The sequence below is a fragment of the Podarcis vaucheri genome, assembly GCF_965113315.1.
Source record: "Podarcis vaucheri genome assembly, chromosome: 8".
NCBI lineage: Eukaryota > Metazoa > Chordata > Lepidosauria > Squamata > Lacertidae > Podarcis > Podarcis vaucheri.
The window spans coordinates 4,435,350-4,452,718 of record NC_138766.1 but is presented as its reverse complement, the minus strand read 5'-3'; the positions used below and the strand labels follow the sequence as shown (position 1 = coordinate 4,452,718).

The 17,369-nt window shown below is 43.8% G+C and overlaps 1 protein-coding gene and 1 long non-coding RNA gene across 2 annotated transcripts in view; one reads left to right on the top strand and one right to left on the bottom strand.

The window, feature by feature from the left end:
• Positions 1 to 6,428: 6,428 nt before the first annotated feature.
• On the bottom strand, positions 6,429 to 7,439 carry LOC309539845. The gene is made up of 2 exons (XR_014222994.1): positions 7,380 to 7,439; positions 6,429 to 6,776 (listed from the first exon to the last, which is right to left on the bottom strand). It is a non-coding gene; the product is annotated as an uncharacterized lncRNA (long non-coding RNA).
• A 175-nt stretch (positions 7,440 to 7,614) lies between these two features.
• The window catches only part of RIN2 (Ras and Rab interactor 2), a 73,220-nt gene continuing 63,465 nt past the window's right edge, over positions 7,615 to 17,369 (top strand). Inside the window, exon 1 of the mRNA XM_082234288.1 lies at positions 7,615 to 7,691. The gene's annotated coding sequence lies outside the window, so the exon portion shown is untranslated. The remainder of the gene's footprint in view (positions 7,692 to 17,369) is intronic.

Genomic DNA, 17,369 nt, shown 5'->3' with positions numbered 1-17,369 from the left:
CACTTCAAAATGACCTTGACAGATTAGAGAACTGGGCAAAAACAAACAAGATGAATTTTAACAGGGAGAAATGTAAAGTATTGCACTTGGGCAAAAAAAATGAGAGGCACAAATACAAGATGGGTGACACCTGGCTTGAGAGCAGTACATGTGAAAAGGATCTAGGAGTCTTGGTTGACCACAAACTTGACATGAGCCAACAGTGTGACGCGGCAGCTAAAAAAGCCAATGCAATTCTGGGCTGCATCAATAGGAGTATAGCATCTAGATCAAGGGAAGTAATAGTGCCACTGTATTCTGCTCTGGTCAGACCTCACCTGGAGTACTGTGTCCAGTTCTGGGCACCACAGTTCAAGAAGGACACTGACAAACTGGAACGTGTCCAGAGGAGGGCAACCAAAATGGTCAAAGGCCTGGAAACGATGCCTTGTGAGGAACGGCTAAGGGAGCTGGGCATGTTTAGCCTGGAGAAGAGGAGGTTAAGGGGTGATATGATAGCCATGTTCAAATATATAAAAGGATGTCACATAGAGGAGGGAGAAAGGTTGTTTTCTGCTGCTCCAGAGAAGCGGACACGGAGCAATGGATCCAAACTACAAGAAAGAAGATTCCACCTAAACATTAGGAAGAACTTCCTGACAGTAAGAGCTGTTCGACAGTGGAATTTGCTGCCAAGGAGTGTGGTGGAGTCTCCTACTTTGGAGGTCTTTAAGCAGAGGCTTGACAACCATATGTCAGGAGTGCTCTGATGGTGTTTCCTGCTTGGCAGGGGGTTGGACTCGATGGCCCTTGTGGTCTCTTCCAACTCTATGATTCTATGATTCTATGTATTTGTTTGTTTATTTGGATCCACAGCCACTAGTTATTTTATCTTGTCCCTGCCCAACAACCACCACTTTGAATAAACCACGTTTTACCGCTTTGGAAAATTCCAATTCCACAATTTGCTTTTCCTATTTCCTGCAGGGGAATCAATATCTCATGATAGAATTATGTTAAAATGTCTGCTGCTGTTGACACTGGGGAGAAGGTGCTTTGCCTGCGTCTCAGCTTGTGCAAGAGAAACTGAGTGATCCCATCTGGAGCCAGGGGGCAACAAAACGGTGGCGCAAATCCACCCTGGCGACTTGTACCGGTCCAGGGCCAAAGGGGGTGGCAGCTCTCTTGTTTTTTTCACCAGGCCAGCTCCATGCTGGTGTAGCCGAGGGCCCGTGGGGTTCCAGGGATCCAAAGCTGCTCTGCCTCTGGTTCCTACTTGCTTCCTACTGCTAGAAGTGGCAAGGGTCGCTTTCAGCACACCTGGGCAAGCCCAGGACCTCTGCCGCAGCTGAGCCCACCCAACTGGCATTGCTCCTTTCTGTTGACAAGAGGCCAGCAGATAGGAAACTACATACCATCCTAACCCCATACCAGACATCAACACTGGGGGGTGGGTTAAACTGGACTCCTAAAAACACTTAACTCTGGGTGAGTCCCGTCTAGCTAAGTGGGACTTATATCTGAGTAAACATGCATAGGATTACACTGTTAAGTTGCCTATTCCTAATTTAGATATTTGCAGACTTAACAACCTTCTGAAATTCCTGCAGAATACAAGAAGGGTAACACTCTCTAATAATCGAGTTTCTGGCATTCTGGGTGGCACAAAATAAACTACTGTTCTACCTTAAAATCAGTCTGACCTGCGTCCCATTCTGTTGTTTTTTTTAAATATTTATTAAGATTTTACACAAAACATACAAGACATAAGTTTTTCTTAAAGGTTAAAAATAATTAAACCAACTATTACACATACAAAAAAGAAAAAAGAAAAAGAGCTAATAAGAAAGTTACCAAAAAAGAAACCTAAAAAAAGGTAGTTGAGAAAATAAAAAAGAGAAAAAAGAAAGAAAAATATCTTTAAAAGAAATAGTCCATTTTTCAATATCTTTAAGTTCATTTGCTTATTTCCTTGACCTCCTCACACCTCCCCTTTTGTATTCCCGTTTACAAAGTCCTTTCAGCAAATCCTTACCCTCTTTCATTTATCTTTACTCTATAATCTTAACCTATTATAACTATATATTTTCATCCAAATAACTATCTATATTTACATATTCTTATTAGCCTTAATACCAAAACCACTTATTTTCAGTCCAACATCATTTTAACATTCATTAATTTTACAGTATTTCTGTAGTCAAAATAAAAAAATTCCTTCCAGTAGCACCTTAAAGACCAACTAAGTTAGTTCTTGGTATGAGCTTTCGTGTGCATGCACACTTCTTCAGATACACTATTTCTGTAGATAGTCTTTAAATTTCTCCCAGTCTTCTTCCACCATTTCTTCTCCCTGGTCTCAGATTCTGCCAGTCATTTCTGCCAATTCCAGAGTGGGTAAATCTTGTGTTTTCCAGTACTTTGCAATAAGTATTCTTGCTGCTGTTGTAGCATACATAAAGAAAGTTCTATCCTTCTTTAGAACCAATTAGCCAAGAATGCCCAGAAGAAAGGCCTCTGGTTTCTTCGGGAAGGTATATTTAAATACCTTTTTCATTTCATTATAAATCATTTCCCAGAAAGCCTTAATCCTTGGGCACGTCCACCAAAGGTGAAAGAATGTACCTTCAGTTTCTTTACATTTCCAACATTTATTATCGGGCAAATGATAGATTTTTGCAAGCTTGACTGCATGTACCACCTATAAATCATTTTCATAATATTCTCTCTTAGGGCATTACATGCCGTAAATTTTATACCTGTGGTCCACAACTGTTCCCAGTCAGCAAACATAATGTTATGACCAACATCTTGTGCCCATTTAATCATAGCAGATTTAACCGTCTCGTCCTGAGTGTTCAATTTTAACAGCAAGTTATACATTCTTGAAAGCATCTTTGTTTTAGGATCTAACAGTTCTGTTTCCAACTTTGATTTTTCCATCTGGAAGCCAATTTTTTTATCTAAATTATAGGCCTCTCTTATTTGGTAATAGTGAAGCCAGTCTCGCACTTTATCTGACCTGCGTCCCATTCTGATACTGCCTAATTCACTCCCAAATCTCTTCCCAAGAGCTTGTCGGGTACCACACCCTCCAACATTTATCCAATGAAAATAGGGTTGTCCTAATTAAAAGCAGGGCATTCTGGGATCAAATCAGAAACCAGGACTGCCCCTGGAAAATAGGGACACTTGGAGGGGCTGTGTTACTGGCCGGGAGCACTTTTGAGCGTTAATACTTTGCACAAGCAGAAGATACTCCAGAGAGAACTCACTAGCATCTTTCATGCTCCAAATCCTTTACCTCATCCTAGGGAAATATTTGGACACTTTCAAGATGGAGTCTGCACAAGACATAACACCTCTGTGGTCCAAGGAACTAGTTATTTAGAACGAAGGGGAAGATATACTTGTACAGTATCTGCACAGCTTTTATGTACCCTCCATTCTTCTCCTTAGTTTTGTTTTGTTACAATGGATTATATTTAAGAAAATGTGGTATCATTTTTAAAAATAAGTATGTACCGCAAACCTATAAGGCAACTTGTAATTATCACTTCTTATTGGAGAGGTTTCTTTATTAGGTTTTTATTCTACCCTCCCGCCAAGTAAATTAGGGAAGAACACAGAGCTTCCCCTTCCCACACGCCATTCCATCCCAGAGTCAGGAAAGAGGGCACCTTCTTCATTGTTCTTGGAAGTCAGCTCTTTCAGGGGCAATTCATTTAACTGATTTGGCCTCCCATATAAATATTTTCAACTGCTGCCATTTATTGTTATATTTATTGCTTTCAGTCTGTTTTAAGCCACCTTGAGTGCCCATTATAGAAAGATGGGACAGAATAAACTTCTGTAATAAATAAACAAATACACAGGATTAAAAAACAACTATTAAGGAGGTTAGGCTGGGAGAGAATTACTAGCCCAAGGTTACCCAATAAGCTATGTGGCTGAAAAGAAATTTGTATTGGCAGGAGCCAGGCCCCAAATGTATCCTATAAATATGGCATGAAGGAAATGTTCCTAACAAACCACTGGGGAAACTATGAATACATTTCCTTTTGGCTACTGCTAAAGCAACTGGCAGTCATTCCTTTCACAAGGTTAAGCCTTCAGTCCCTCTTCCCTCCCAGCTGCTAAAAGAGAGACAAAGTTAGCATTCAGAGGAAAAAGGAAGAACATCCTTCTGATATACAAGCCAAATCTATAAAAGAGAGCAAAGTATGCATATGTATGTATCGATATCCATGCAACAGTCCTTAACAAAGCAAATGAAGTCAGCCCATCAGCAACATACTGCTTTCCTAAAAGGTGATTTCTTGTGATATCTTCAGGAAGGTAAAGCAGCATCTTAGAGCATTAATTGAAACCTGCTAATAATAAATGTGCTTAGGAATACACAACCTCAAAGAAAACTACTGACACCACTAACAGACATTTCGCAGGAGGATTTTATTAGACAGAGAATCTGGCTTCAGAATGATCTCACCTTTTTAAAAAGCTATTCTCTGACCATAAAGAAGGCTGATTGCCAAAGAATGGATGCTTTTGAATTCTGGTGCTGGAGGAGACTCTTGAGAGTCCCATGGACTGCAAGAAGATCCAACCTCTCCATTCTGAAGGAAATCAGCCCTGAGTGCTCACTGGAAGGACAGATCCTGAAGCTGAGGCTCCAATACTATGGCCACCTCATGAGAAGAGAAGACTCCCTGGAAAAGACCCTGATGTTGGGAAAGATGGAGGGCACAAGGAGAAGGGGATGACAGAGGACGAGATGGTGGGACAGTGTTCTCGAAGCTACCAGCATGAGTTTGACCAAACTGCAGGAGGCAGTGGAAGACAGGAGGGCCTGGCGTGCTCTGGTCCATGGGGCCACGAAGAGTCGGACACGACTGAACGACTAAACAACAACAAATTCTCTTGTTCTTGTACTTTCTTGCCCTGTCAGTTCTGTGCCACAGGGTTCTGTGCCTGTTCAACATCTTTATAAACTACTTGGATGAAATAAATTTAAAAATTTAAAAAATGTCCAGTTGCACCTTAGAGACCAGCTAAGTTTGTTCTGGGTATAAGCTGTTGTGTGCATGCACACTTCTTCAGATACCTGAAGAAAAGCTTATACCCAGAACAAACAGTTGGTCTCTAAGGTGCTACTGAACAATTTTTATTTTTTTTTATTTATTTCGACTGCGTCAGACCAACACGGCTACCTACCTGAATCTAGACACTTGGATGAAGTTATTGAAGGGTTGCTCATCCAATCTGCAGATGACACCAAACTGGGAGGGATGGCTAATGCTGCAGAAGATGGAATCAGAATACAAAATGACCTTAACAAATTGGATAACTGGGTCTAGGCTAACCAACTGAATTTCAATAGAGACAAATGTCAGGTTCTATATTTATGCAGGAAGAACCAGCTGCCAAAATATAAGATGGGGAACACCTGACTTGTCAGTAGTACATGTGTAAAGGATCTAGGGATCTTAGTAGACCACAAACTTCATATGAGTTAACAATGTGATGCAGCACCAAAATAAGCTAATGCTCTTCTCGGCTGCATCAAAAGCAGTATAGAGATCTAAAAGTAATAGTCCCACTCTATTCTGCCTTGGTCAGACTACACCTAGAATACTGTGCCTGGTTCTGGGAGCCACAATTTAAGGATATTGACCAGCTGCAATATGTGCAGAGGAGGGCAACCAAGATGATCAAGAGTCAGGAAACCAAGCCTGATGAGGAATGGTTGAGAGAGTTGAATATGTTTAGCCTGGATAAGTGTAGACTGAGAGGAGATATAATAGCCATCTTCAGACAGCTCAGGGGCTGTCAACATTCTAACTTGAATGTGGTTGGTATAATAATACTAATACTACTATTAATAATAATAATTAAAAAAAAATATACCCAGCCACTCTGGGCGACTTCCAACAAAATATAAAAAATACAATAAAACATCAAACATTAACAACTTCACTAAACAGGGCTGCCTTCAGATGTCTTCTAAAAGTCAGACAGTTATTTCCTTGACATCTGATGGGAGGGTGTTGCACAGGGCAGGCACCAGCACCAAGAAGGCCCTCTGCCTGGTACCATACCTGGTGCTTGTTGAGTTTTCTAGCCACATCTTAGGCATATAGTAGGCCCACAACGTACTTGGGGCTTATGTTCCAGGGACTGCACCTAAAGCCAAAATCACATATAGTCAAAACCCATTGGGTTTAGTGGCAGGTGGGATTACCAAAGTCATTTTTCCCTGAACCCTGCCTCCTTTCTGCCTCTTCTTCTTCTTTTTTTCCATGCACTGAAATACAACTGCACACAAGTTGTGGACTTACTGTACTTACTGAGAAAGGTCTCCACTGGATTTAGTGGGACTTACTGTATGGGCTTTAAAAAATGTGTGTCACAAGTTGATAAAAGCTTCACAATTATTGTGTTGTGAATAATTATGGTTAGCTGCTTTTAATAAATGTAAATATTAAAGGGGAGCACAAGTACATACATAAAACAAATCCATATTCTGAGCCTGATTTAACTTAAAGCTGGGCATATGCAGAGGTGCCAAGTAGAGCTAAGAGACAGCGCAGTGAACATCCCAATCCTTCAGGCCTTTTCTTCTTTCTGCAGTGTTTTCCAGAACTTGGACGGCAGACACGCAGCCCGGCAAGACTTCCGCCGCGGAATGTTTGGATGGCAGCTGGCGGAGGAGCCGCCTTCTCTGCTCCAGCTCCGGGGCTGGCCGAGCACGAAGCCTCTCGCGTCTCCCCCTCGCACGCTGCACATTTTCCGCCGCCCTGGGAAGGGAGCGGGGAGTCCATTGCAAAGAAAGAAAGAAAGAAAGAAAGAAAGAAAGAAAGAAAGAAAGAAAGAGAGAGAGAGAGAGAGAGAGAAAGAAAGAAAGAAAGAAAGAAAGAAAGAAAGAAAGAAAGAGAGAGAGAGAGAGAGAGAGAAGAAAGAAAGAAAGAAAGAAAGAAAGAAAGAAAGAAAGAAAGAAAGAAAGAAAGAAAGAAAGAAAGAAAGAAAGAAAGAAAGAAAGAAAGAAGGCAGACAGGCTCTTTAAAGGGAGCCAAAGGGAAGGAGCGGCGGGCTTCTAAACTGATTCCTCAGCCCTGCGCCGCGGAGCAACACAAAGCACTTTCGCGCAGGGCGCGCAGCGAGCCCTGCTGTCCGCGTAGAACTGGATCTGGCGAAGGAAAAGCCCTCTGGGCATGCTCAGAGGCACGCCTGGCGAGGTCGCGCGGCTAAACCTGACCCCCCAACCCAAGGAAAGCAGTGGTCTCCCGCCCTCGCGCAATTCTGCCCCAGATACGAGGGAGGGGAAGGCGCTCTGGACGTCCTCAGAGGCACACTTTTCTGACGCTGCGCGGAGCCCCCCCCCCCTCGCCGCAGCCGGGCACTCGCAGCACCCGCGCCGCCCCCGATTCCCGAAGCGCCAGCCTGGCCGCCTCTCTCTCTCTCTCCCTCTCTGTCCCTCTCGCCCGCCCGCCCGCCCCCTCCCTCGCTCGCTCGCTCCCTCGCTCGCTCCCGCCTGTTGCTCCCGGCCTCGTCCCGGAGCCACTTCCTCTTCCTCTCCTCGGAGTCGGCTGGCCTGGCGCGCCTGGTCGGGGAGCCGCTCGGCCCCGAGGAAGGGGTCCCGCCAAGCGCCGCGGCGCCCCGAGAGACGGGCGGGGGCCCGGCCAGACCCGGCCAGACCAAGCCCGCCTCGCCAGGTAAGGAGCGGGACCGCGCCGGGGGGGGGGGGAGGAGGAGGCTGCTGCTCCGGGAGCCAAGTGTCGCCCCCCCCCCGCGAGAGCACTTTGGAAGGGGGGGGGGGAGGTCGCTCTGGTCCCGGGGTCGCATCCTGAAGTGTGCTGGCTTCCGAGGCATTTCTTTTGAGGGGAGGGGCTGTGCTCCGAGGGCCGCTCCGGACTTCACCTGGGTCCCCGGGGCGGGGGCCAAGCGGGGGGGGGGGGTCTCTTGCGCTTTGCCAGCCTCCCAATTGCGCCTCCGCCGCTTGCCCTTCAGACAGCCCCAAATTCCCAAGCCCTTCTCCGTCCGGTGTAGATGCTGGAGCAGGAGGGCCTGGCACCAAAGGTTGTGGGACTCCGACCCCTCCATGGGGAATTTGGTGGGTGCCGGGACCCCAGGGAGTTGGCACCCATGTTATGGAACACGGGGCGCTTCCAAACAGAAGTTCGGAGCTGCTCCTTCTTGCAGGCAAGTTTTTTGCAGCTTCCACAGCTTGTCATCAAAACGCCTGCAATGCTTAACATTTCATCTGGAAACATTACTGTGGAAAACCTGAAAAGTAGCGAATACTGTAAGCTGTTCCACATCTGCCCACTGCTCCTTAGCACATTTTTTCTTGGTGGGCAGTTTGTCACTTGTAGAGCGTTTCAGTGAATGGCCTCCAAAGCCACACTATTGCTTCCATTCCGAGCCATTTTGCTTATAGAGCAACAACAGTTGATAATGAAGGTGCCCATTTCCACCAATAGCTAAGGCACACTTGAGCTGAAGCAATCTAATCAAGAGGAGCTGTTTCCTCAAGATCTCCAGTAGAGCCCGTGTGGGGTAGTGATTGGAGTGTGGACTAGATGCTCGGAGACCAGGGCTCAAATCTCCACTTAGAATGGAGCTCATTGGGTGACTGTGGGCCTCTGTAGCTGTTCCTAGAGGAAAAGGTGGGGTATGTAAATAAATGAGTGAGTAAGCGAAAGAAATTACCTGGGAAACTGAAACTGGGCTTTAAATAAAATAAAGAATTAATTCAAAGGTCTTATGTAAGATCTTTTTATTCCTCTTGTGCAAGCCTTGGTCAGGTAAACACCACACTTGCACAATACTTTGGTATTAAGAATTAAAAACAAACAAGCAAACAGAATGGTTATTGTCCCCTCCCTAAAGCAGAAGACTTCATTTTTCCCATTGTGAAACATGATAATGAAGACTGAAGACCAAGTCGCTGCCCAGCGGTGGCAGGGCTTGATGGTGCAACCCCTACCCCATCTTCAGCCCCTCCACTTGTGTGAACAAGGGAAGAAGGGTGGCAGTGCTGAAATGACCTCTTTGCTCCCAGGCTGGTGCAGCAAAGAGACTTGGATCAGGCCCATGGCCGTCACATGATGGCAGGGCCAGCTTGGGATCCAGCAAATCCTGTGCTGATACAGTACAGCCTCCAAAATACCCCATTTCAGGCAGGGATAATTCTGGTGGTATTTTCCAGCAGATTTAGTGGGCATGTTGGGACATTCTTTGCTAGTGTGGCTTCCTTGCCAACGGCAGAGCTGGGCATGGCTGGGTGGAGGGACAACTCCATCCCATCCTAATCTCATCCAGCACAGTGGATCAGGATTTGAATTGCTCTTCCCAGCTGCTAACTTGTTCCTGCACACTTCCTGGATCTTTTTTTAAAGGTGTGCATGCACAGGTAAAGAAATATTTGTATGTATGCATTAGAACCAATGTTAAATATTTGAACTAGCTGTAATAATAAATGCAAATTTCACATTGGTTTGTAACTGTGAATTAAGGATGTATTGAAGGTGGAAAAAAGCAGGGCGGAATGTTGTTGTAGTCCTTTTTGGAAAAATCTGCATAGAAAGAGCTAGGTAAAGGTAAAGGGACCCCTGACCGTTAGGTCCAGTCGTGGCCGACTCTGGGGTTGCGGCGCTCATCTCGCTTTACTGGTACAGCTTCCAGGTCATGTGGCCAGCATGACTAAGCCGCTTCTGGCGAACCAGAGCAGCGCACAGAAACGCCGTTTACCTTCCGGCTGGAGCGGTACCTATTTATCTACCGGTACTTGCACTTTGACGTGCTTTCGAACTGCTAGGTTGGCAGGAGCAGGGACCGAGCAATGGGAGCTCACCCCATCAAACTGCCAACCTTCTGATCGGCAAGTCCTAGGCTCTGTGGTTTAACCCACAGCGCAACCTGCATCCCCTATAGAAAGAGCTAAAGAAGCCTAAAAATGAATTTTTGTTCTGTCAACATAAAAATGCTTATTTGCTGATAGTAGACTTTGGACCAAACATTTTCTGCAGGATTTTTGATGAAGGCCTTGGAAGTCGAACGGACTTCCGGAATGGATTCCGTTTGACTTCCAAGGTACGTCTGTATGAGTAATAACTTTATTAGTGTTTATCTAACATGGGGGCAAAATGCAATAAAACAATTATTGAAAGTACTCAGATTACATGGTACAGAATGTGCATAACATAGCAAAGTTTCTGTTTTGTTTCTGTCTTGTTGTTGTTGTTTAGTCGTTTAGTCGTGTCCGACTCTTCGTGACCCCCTGGACCAGAGCACGCCAGGCACTTCTGTCCTCCACTGCCTCCCGCAGTTTGATCAAACTCATGCTAGTAGCTTCAAGGACACCATCCAACCATCTAATTCTCTGTCGTCCCCTTCTCCTTGTGCCCTCCATCTTTCCCAACATCAGGGTCTTTTCCAGGGATTTATTATTTATTACCGTATTTATTTGGAAGGCCCCATGTGTGGCTGCTATCCATCTCTATATGGGACATCTGTGTGATAAGCAGCAACGTTTAATGTTTCTCCAGTGGTCTTTTGAAGTGCCATGCAGACCTTGGGACAGTTGAAAGTGGCATGTGAACATTGCACATGGGAAGACCATGGCATGTGGAAGAGACAGGCAAGAGTTGTTTCCCCATCGGGAGGACTGGAGAGAGAGGAAGACTAGAATCACATACCACCACTATCCCATTGGCATACCCAGTGCAACCTTCCTGAACCTGGTAATCTCTAGGTGTTTCAGATGACAGCTCTCAGCTATCTAGGCTGTGTACTAGATGGGACTGGTGGGCATTACATTTCAAAACATTTGAGGAAGCCTCATCTAGTGAAAAGCTGAATCGATGCAGCTCTGCTAACTCCCAGTGCAGCATTTTAATAGGGTTTTCACCCCATAAGAGAATTTTTCTGGCTGACAATGGCTCTCAGTGTTTACCAGAAAGCCAGGCTGTTTCACTCCTCTTTTTCTGTTGCTTTTCTTGTAAATCTATTCTTAACCTGTGTATTTCCACAATGTCAAATTGGTAAATGAAAATTTGAACTGCTCTAGTTTTTTAGAGCAGTCGCATTAACATGGTGATTGTTGTTGTTGTTATCCATCTGCCTTGAGAGACAATGGCGTGACCTCCCTGGGGCACAAGCCTGGGCAGTACGTAAATGGAAGTTCTGGGCTGCCCAGACAACAAGACCCTTCCCCTCGGCCTTGCTAGTGTGGTCCAAAGTGAAGCAGAGCAATATGTTTGGCTGGAGGAGTTGTTGGAAAGAGGCGCCATCCAACTGTTTTAGGGACTCCACTCTGGATTTGTGTAGAGTTTATTCCTTAGCCTTTTCTTTTCCTGAAGATATCCTACAAGGCAGTGGCTGCTTAGGATCAGAGTTTTCCTTCTCCTAGATGGGCTATCTTCCCACCTGCTCCTCATTTCCCTCTATAGCGTATGCAGAAGCCACCTTCTTAACGGATGAACCCACTATTGGTCTCGTCCACTCAATCCACCGGAGCCTGTCATCGCATGCAGGGGAAGTCCCTAACTCACTGAGGGTTTGAGACCCACTGTCTACCCTCACCTGGTTTAGCTGGTCAGTCAAATCCATTTCCTGGAATGCTGATAGCTTCTAGGAGCCACAGGTGAGAGCTGAGTGCAGCGTGAGAACTAAAGGTGGACAAACTGTACTACTGCTCCCTTAATACTCGATGGATTCTCTTCAAATGTATGAGGGTCAAACAGTTTAAAATACGGTTTTGAAACCTAAGAATAACTTGATTGTATTGACACAACCTTTCTGCAGTTTTCCATGGCATAGTGACACAATGCGAGAGGCTGCTATAACAAAATAATATGAAGTGGTGGCAGGCTTACCCTCTGTAGACAGGGAAATATTGAGAACTCATACAAAAGCATGAGACAGCCATAAGACATGTTTTTCCCCCCACAGAAAATGACTCAGTCATTTTCATGAGTTTGAGGCTCCTCTTATGAATATGTTATCAAGCTTTCCAATCTTTTGGAACATTTCCCACAAGAATTTACCTGCAAAGGAATCTTTGTGCAGTTGCCATTGCAGGGGATTGTGGCATGCACATGATTCATAAGTATCAACGTACTCCATAGAACAGGCATGTGCAAGATCCGTTTCAGGGGCCTAATCCGGCCTGCCAGTCGGTTTAATCCAGCCCCTGTGGCAGTTTATTTCCTGGGGTTAAATCCTAAAAAAACCCTCGACAACTTCAGTCCTAAAAAAACCTCAACAACTTCAATCCTAAAGAGAGCTCAACAACTTTGGTCGGCCCTCACGGCCCTTCACTTCATCAAATCTGGCCCTCTTTGAAAAAAGTTTGGACACCACTGCCATAGAACATCTTCAGCATTTCTCTGCTGATGCACTTTGCAAGGGAGGTTACAGGCAATCTGTCTTTCTTCTCCTTTACAGATCCATTATAGAGTTAGTTATTGAGGAACACTTGGAAAACTTTTCAAGAACTCAATACCCCCCCCCAAAGCAGAGTTAGAAAGGCGCTTATTTTAGAGTATTGACTGGTTCATGTGTTTTCTACCTTAGAAAAGTATGGTTCTGCTAGTGAACTTATTGAATTACTGGTTGCATTCACTCAGTCAGAACTAAAAATCTGAAAACATTCAGTTAAACACCAACTCTGCAATTCTGTGATTCTGTGACTTTTAGGTTAAAAGTAGGAAAACCACACTTAGTCTGCTCACTGCTAGTAATTTCCTGTCTCTTGCTACACTCCAGTTTTGTCTGATCTGTCCAGAAAGAGAGGCTGTTTCTTGAATGGGCAGTAAAATATTCCCAGTTCACAGAAGACAGCATAAACTTTCTAGACAGCTGTAGGTTTATGCTTTTCTTTTATAGCCCTGTTACTGACCCAAATTCCAAACAATGGTCCGAAAATTTTGGATGGGCTGGCTCTCTTCCAAGAACTTTGTGATCCTTTTAAGATTTGGAGAGCGCACAAGCACCACTGTTCTGTAACTGGTTAAGCTTTCAGCAAAGGACAAGTGTACCAGTTTGGACTTTGTCACAGATTATGTGTGAGAGAGAAAATATGCAGCGGGTCCACTGAGTAGCAGTTTGTTCATAAGCTACATCAAGTTTTGGAAAAGAGCAGAAAGCAATCCAGTCTTGAGCAAGTGTCTTTTCATTGCAGAAAATTACTAAACCCATCAGGAATTCTTACATAGTATGTGAAAGTAAATTTATTTGCTTTGCTCATAGAAATGAACACCACTGACTTCATGCAAACTTGTGTGTGTGTGAGTGTCAGAAGTCTTGATGAGCTGAGCTATACACAACATGTTGTTAGTGATGACTGGAATTCAGACTCGTTAAAGTCAGTTTCCAAGGTTCTGTCACACTAGTATCATTTCCAAAGTTTAACATGATATATATATGAAACACACACACACACACACACACACACACACAATGTGAAAATGAAAAATAAATCATTGGTTGTAATTTTTACAGAATTACTCTGCAGTAATTAGAAGCACTGGTAAGGATGTTGCAGTCAAAGCAATCAACATTGGCCCACAAGTTTGTATTCCCTCCACCCCACCCCACCAGTGATCATGATTGCTGACACTGCCTTATTTGATATTTACAGACTGTTATTCAAAGAGCGTGCAGAGAGGCTTCGACAGTTTTAGCCCAACGTAAATTGAGGGCTTACTATATGTCAAATATATTTGCATGATGGAGTGATCAGATCGTAAGGGCCCCCTTTCCCCCTGTCCTGCTTTGCTCCCAGTTAAGTGACATAGTCCAGCTTTTCCCATTGGCCATGTGCTGGAATGGCTGGTGTTTCTGAAGAAGAACCCTCACAGGGAAACACAAATATCCAATAATTGAGACTGCCATTGGGTCCTGTGGTGGAAGGAGAGTCTTTCATCTGGCCTGGCTTGATGCCCATAACCTTTCAAAAATGGACTGAATTTTGGGGTGCCTGTATTCAGTGCAACATGTGAAACCACTTTCCTTTTCCTCTTCCAAAACTGACACTGAATGGTAATCAGCTATGTTTTACAGAGTAGACCCATTGAAGTTAATCAGCATGGCTAAGTTAGGTCTATTAATTTTATTAAGTTTTAGTAGGTCTACTCTCAGTTAAATGAATGCCACTCAATGAATTTCTTAGGTTGCTCTGCAGAACTTTTCAAAGCCAGAAGTGTTTCTGCAACATCCAAAGCCCAGTGCGCTATGTGCATTCCTCTTCTTCCAGTTGTGGAAGGTAAGCTGTGGTTTCTTACATTGTGCTTCTGTGGTGTGGTTTCAAAGCGCAGTATGGCACAAGAAGGCCCCACCTCTCTTAAGTTCTGAGGCATGTGCAGAGGGTTTGGGAAAGGGGGATGAGTGATTATTATGCTAAGCCATAATTTGTGAACCTCTGGATAAATACCAATCCTGTGTGAAATACAGTACTTTCAAAACAGTGAAATCTCAAATACCAGTAGTACTAATGTTCCCTCTTCCTCATCTTTTTCTTCAGAGGCAGATTCCTAGAGAGTGAAAGTTGATCCTCTGGTATTTCTGTTGATAATGTTTTATCTTTCATGACTTCTGCTAACCCCAGGTTCAGCACCTTTGCACTCTGCCTTGAAGTTTTCTCATCCACTTTTTCCTGGTTTGCTAAATTCCTGCTTAGGTCTACTCTGTTAATGAATAACACCTGGCACTTGGCATGTTAGATAAGGGGCAAAGTTTCAGAGAGCCAAATAATTGCACTAGGGCAGATCTCAAAATGCAATCCAAGCCTTGTTAGGGCTGCTTTTGAGAGTAATGTACAATCTTAAAATGACTGTAGTTGAATGTGCATCTTGGTAGTGAGATACACACACACACACACACACACACACACACACACACTTGTTAAATTACATTTTTAGAAATATTTAGAACTGGAAGAAGGGGTTAGGAATCTGTAAACAATAAAACTGGAGTAAAGTTTAAAGTCACACCATGTTTGCAGACTACACTACTGTATTAGCAATCTGAATAGTTTGTAAGATCCCGTCCTTAGTTGGAGGTGGTTAGGCTTGTCTATGAAAGGTGCTCACAGGTGGCTTTCTCCATGGTGATCGCATGATTGAGGGCCCCTCACTTATTTTTGTTTGTACAATGAGCAGACTTTCAATTTCTTTGTTCACATTGCTGAACTATTTAAAGGGCAGATCCTGTAACTATTTGTATACACAGCTCACTGAAGTCAAACTGAACAAAAGCAATATCTGGAAATCCACATAGAATTTCAAACTGCGATGATCAGACAACTGATGTTTTATGAGCTTGTTTTCATCTTGGTTGCTCTTTGTTGTTGGACACTGGGATGGGGAAGAGAGTGGAACTCTCCATACTTCCACCCCATTAAATTTGAGCCAATTTGCCTTTTTAATTGACTTTAATCAGTGCCTGAAATAGGCAAAACAGGAAGTAGGGTGGTCCCAAAACTGGAGAAAAGGGAAAGTGGGGTGGTTAGGCCAGAGTCAGTTTTGGCTTCCTCTTTGCTGAACAAGCATCCTGAATTGCTTAGACAAATCTTATTTGGAGGTTATATTATATCTAGTCTTGATGAGCATTTGTCCTGATTTGTTCATGGGGTGGTTAATATGACAATGAATATTTGTCTTGCATTTATCCTAATTTGCTTATGGGGTGTTCATACATCTGCCTGCTGGTCATTTATTCATCCTGCTTTTCAAAGCATTTTACTTTATATCTGTTTTGATAAAAATTTTAACTTTTATTCTTTGTTATAATCTATAGATTTAAACAAATACTATCTTCCTACCTGTCAGGTTAGAAACGCTTGCCTTTTATAATCCACATACAGCTTTATTGAGGTCCGTAGACCCAAAATGCACAGTAAAGGTAAAGGACCCCTGACAGTTAAGTCCAGTCACGAACGACTCTGGGGTTGCGGCCCTTATCTCGCTTTACTGGCCAAGGGAGCCAACATTTGTCCACAGACAGTTTTTCTGGGTCATGTGGCCAGCACGACTAAGCCGTTTCTGGCGAAATCAGAGCAGCACACGGAAACGCCGTTTACTTTCCTGCTGGAGCAGTACCTATTTATCTACTTGCACTGGCGTGCTTTTGAACTGCTAGGTTGGCAGGAGCTGGGACCGAACAACAGGAGCTCACCCTGTCATGGGTTTTCGAATTGCCGACCTTCCGATTGGCAAGCCCAAGGCTCAGTGGTTTACAGCACAGTACAACAATAGTAAATATCAACAGTTATTAAGGTGTAAGATCAGCCTTACTAGCCAACAGAGGAGCTTTAGCCTGTAAATATTGATTTCTTTCTTACTGCCTCCAAGAGGAATTTTGCTGCAGCCAATCTAATAGTATTAAACTTATCCTCAAGGAGAACCATAGCATAAAATAAGTCATTAATTTTAGGTTGTTTCGTTAGTATTGGATTGATCAGATGCTTTGCTTTCTGACCTGTTTATACAGATTACAATGCAATAAAACATCTTGGGAGAATGGGCACAGCCTGTCTTGGTATGTGACACCGGCGAATCTTCTCAGCACTTCAGAATGGAAAACATTTAATCTGGCTTTAGGAAACAGTAGTTAGATATGGTCAAATTCTTAAGGTAGGGAGATAACAAAAAACCCTCTAGGTATTAGATTCCTGACACAGATGGGCCACAGGTCACATGCGAGCGATATTGTAAATCACTAAAGCCAATATCCCATAATCTCTGTTTCACAGTTTTGAGGGCAGAATCATACCTCAGGTAGGTAAGAAAAGATGGTGGAAAGGCCTATTGAAGAGGCCTTAAGTACCATGGTTTTTGACCAGGAGCTGACGTACTCCATTTATCAAATGAAGGAGTAAACATACAGATAAACCCATGAAAACATCAAATTTGTGCCCTGTTTCTCTGTGTTGTACTTTGCCTGTAGCGAGTCTGTACGTCCCGTTCTCTTTCACCCTGTAAGAATGAACAGAATCTCTTTCTGACGGTTTACGGAAGTTGGGACTCCCCCCTCCCTCCTCCTGCTCCTTCAAATCCCGTACTTTGTTTGCAGTTACAGCTGGACTAACAATGCAACATTTGAATTAAGAGATCTGTCAAGTACTGGCACCATAGACGGTTCCTGTATTTTGGCTCCTGAATGTCAATGTAATCCTGTGTGTCACTGTATCAGTGGACTCCATGAACTAGGCTCTCAGCCGACTGTGGAAAAGGAAATAATGTCAAAAGAAGGGAAGTTTGCCAAGGCCTAGATAAAGATGTGCTATTTTAAACAACCCTCGAATTTGTGGGCTAGATATAAAATATTAAAATTTAAATAGACCAGTACATTTATATTGGAAGAAAGTTTTTTGCTCTACCAGGAAAGTG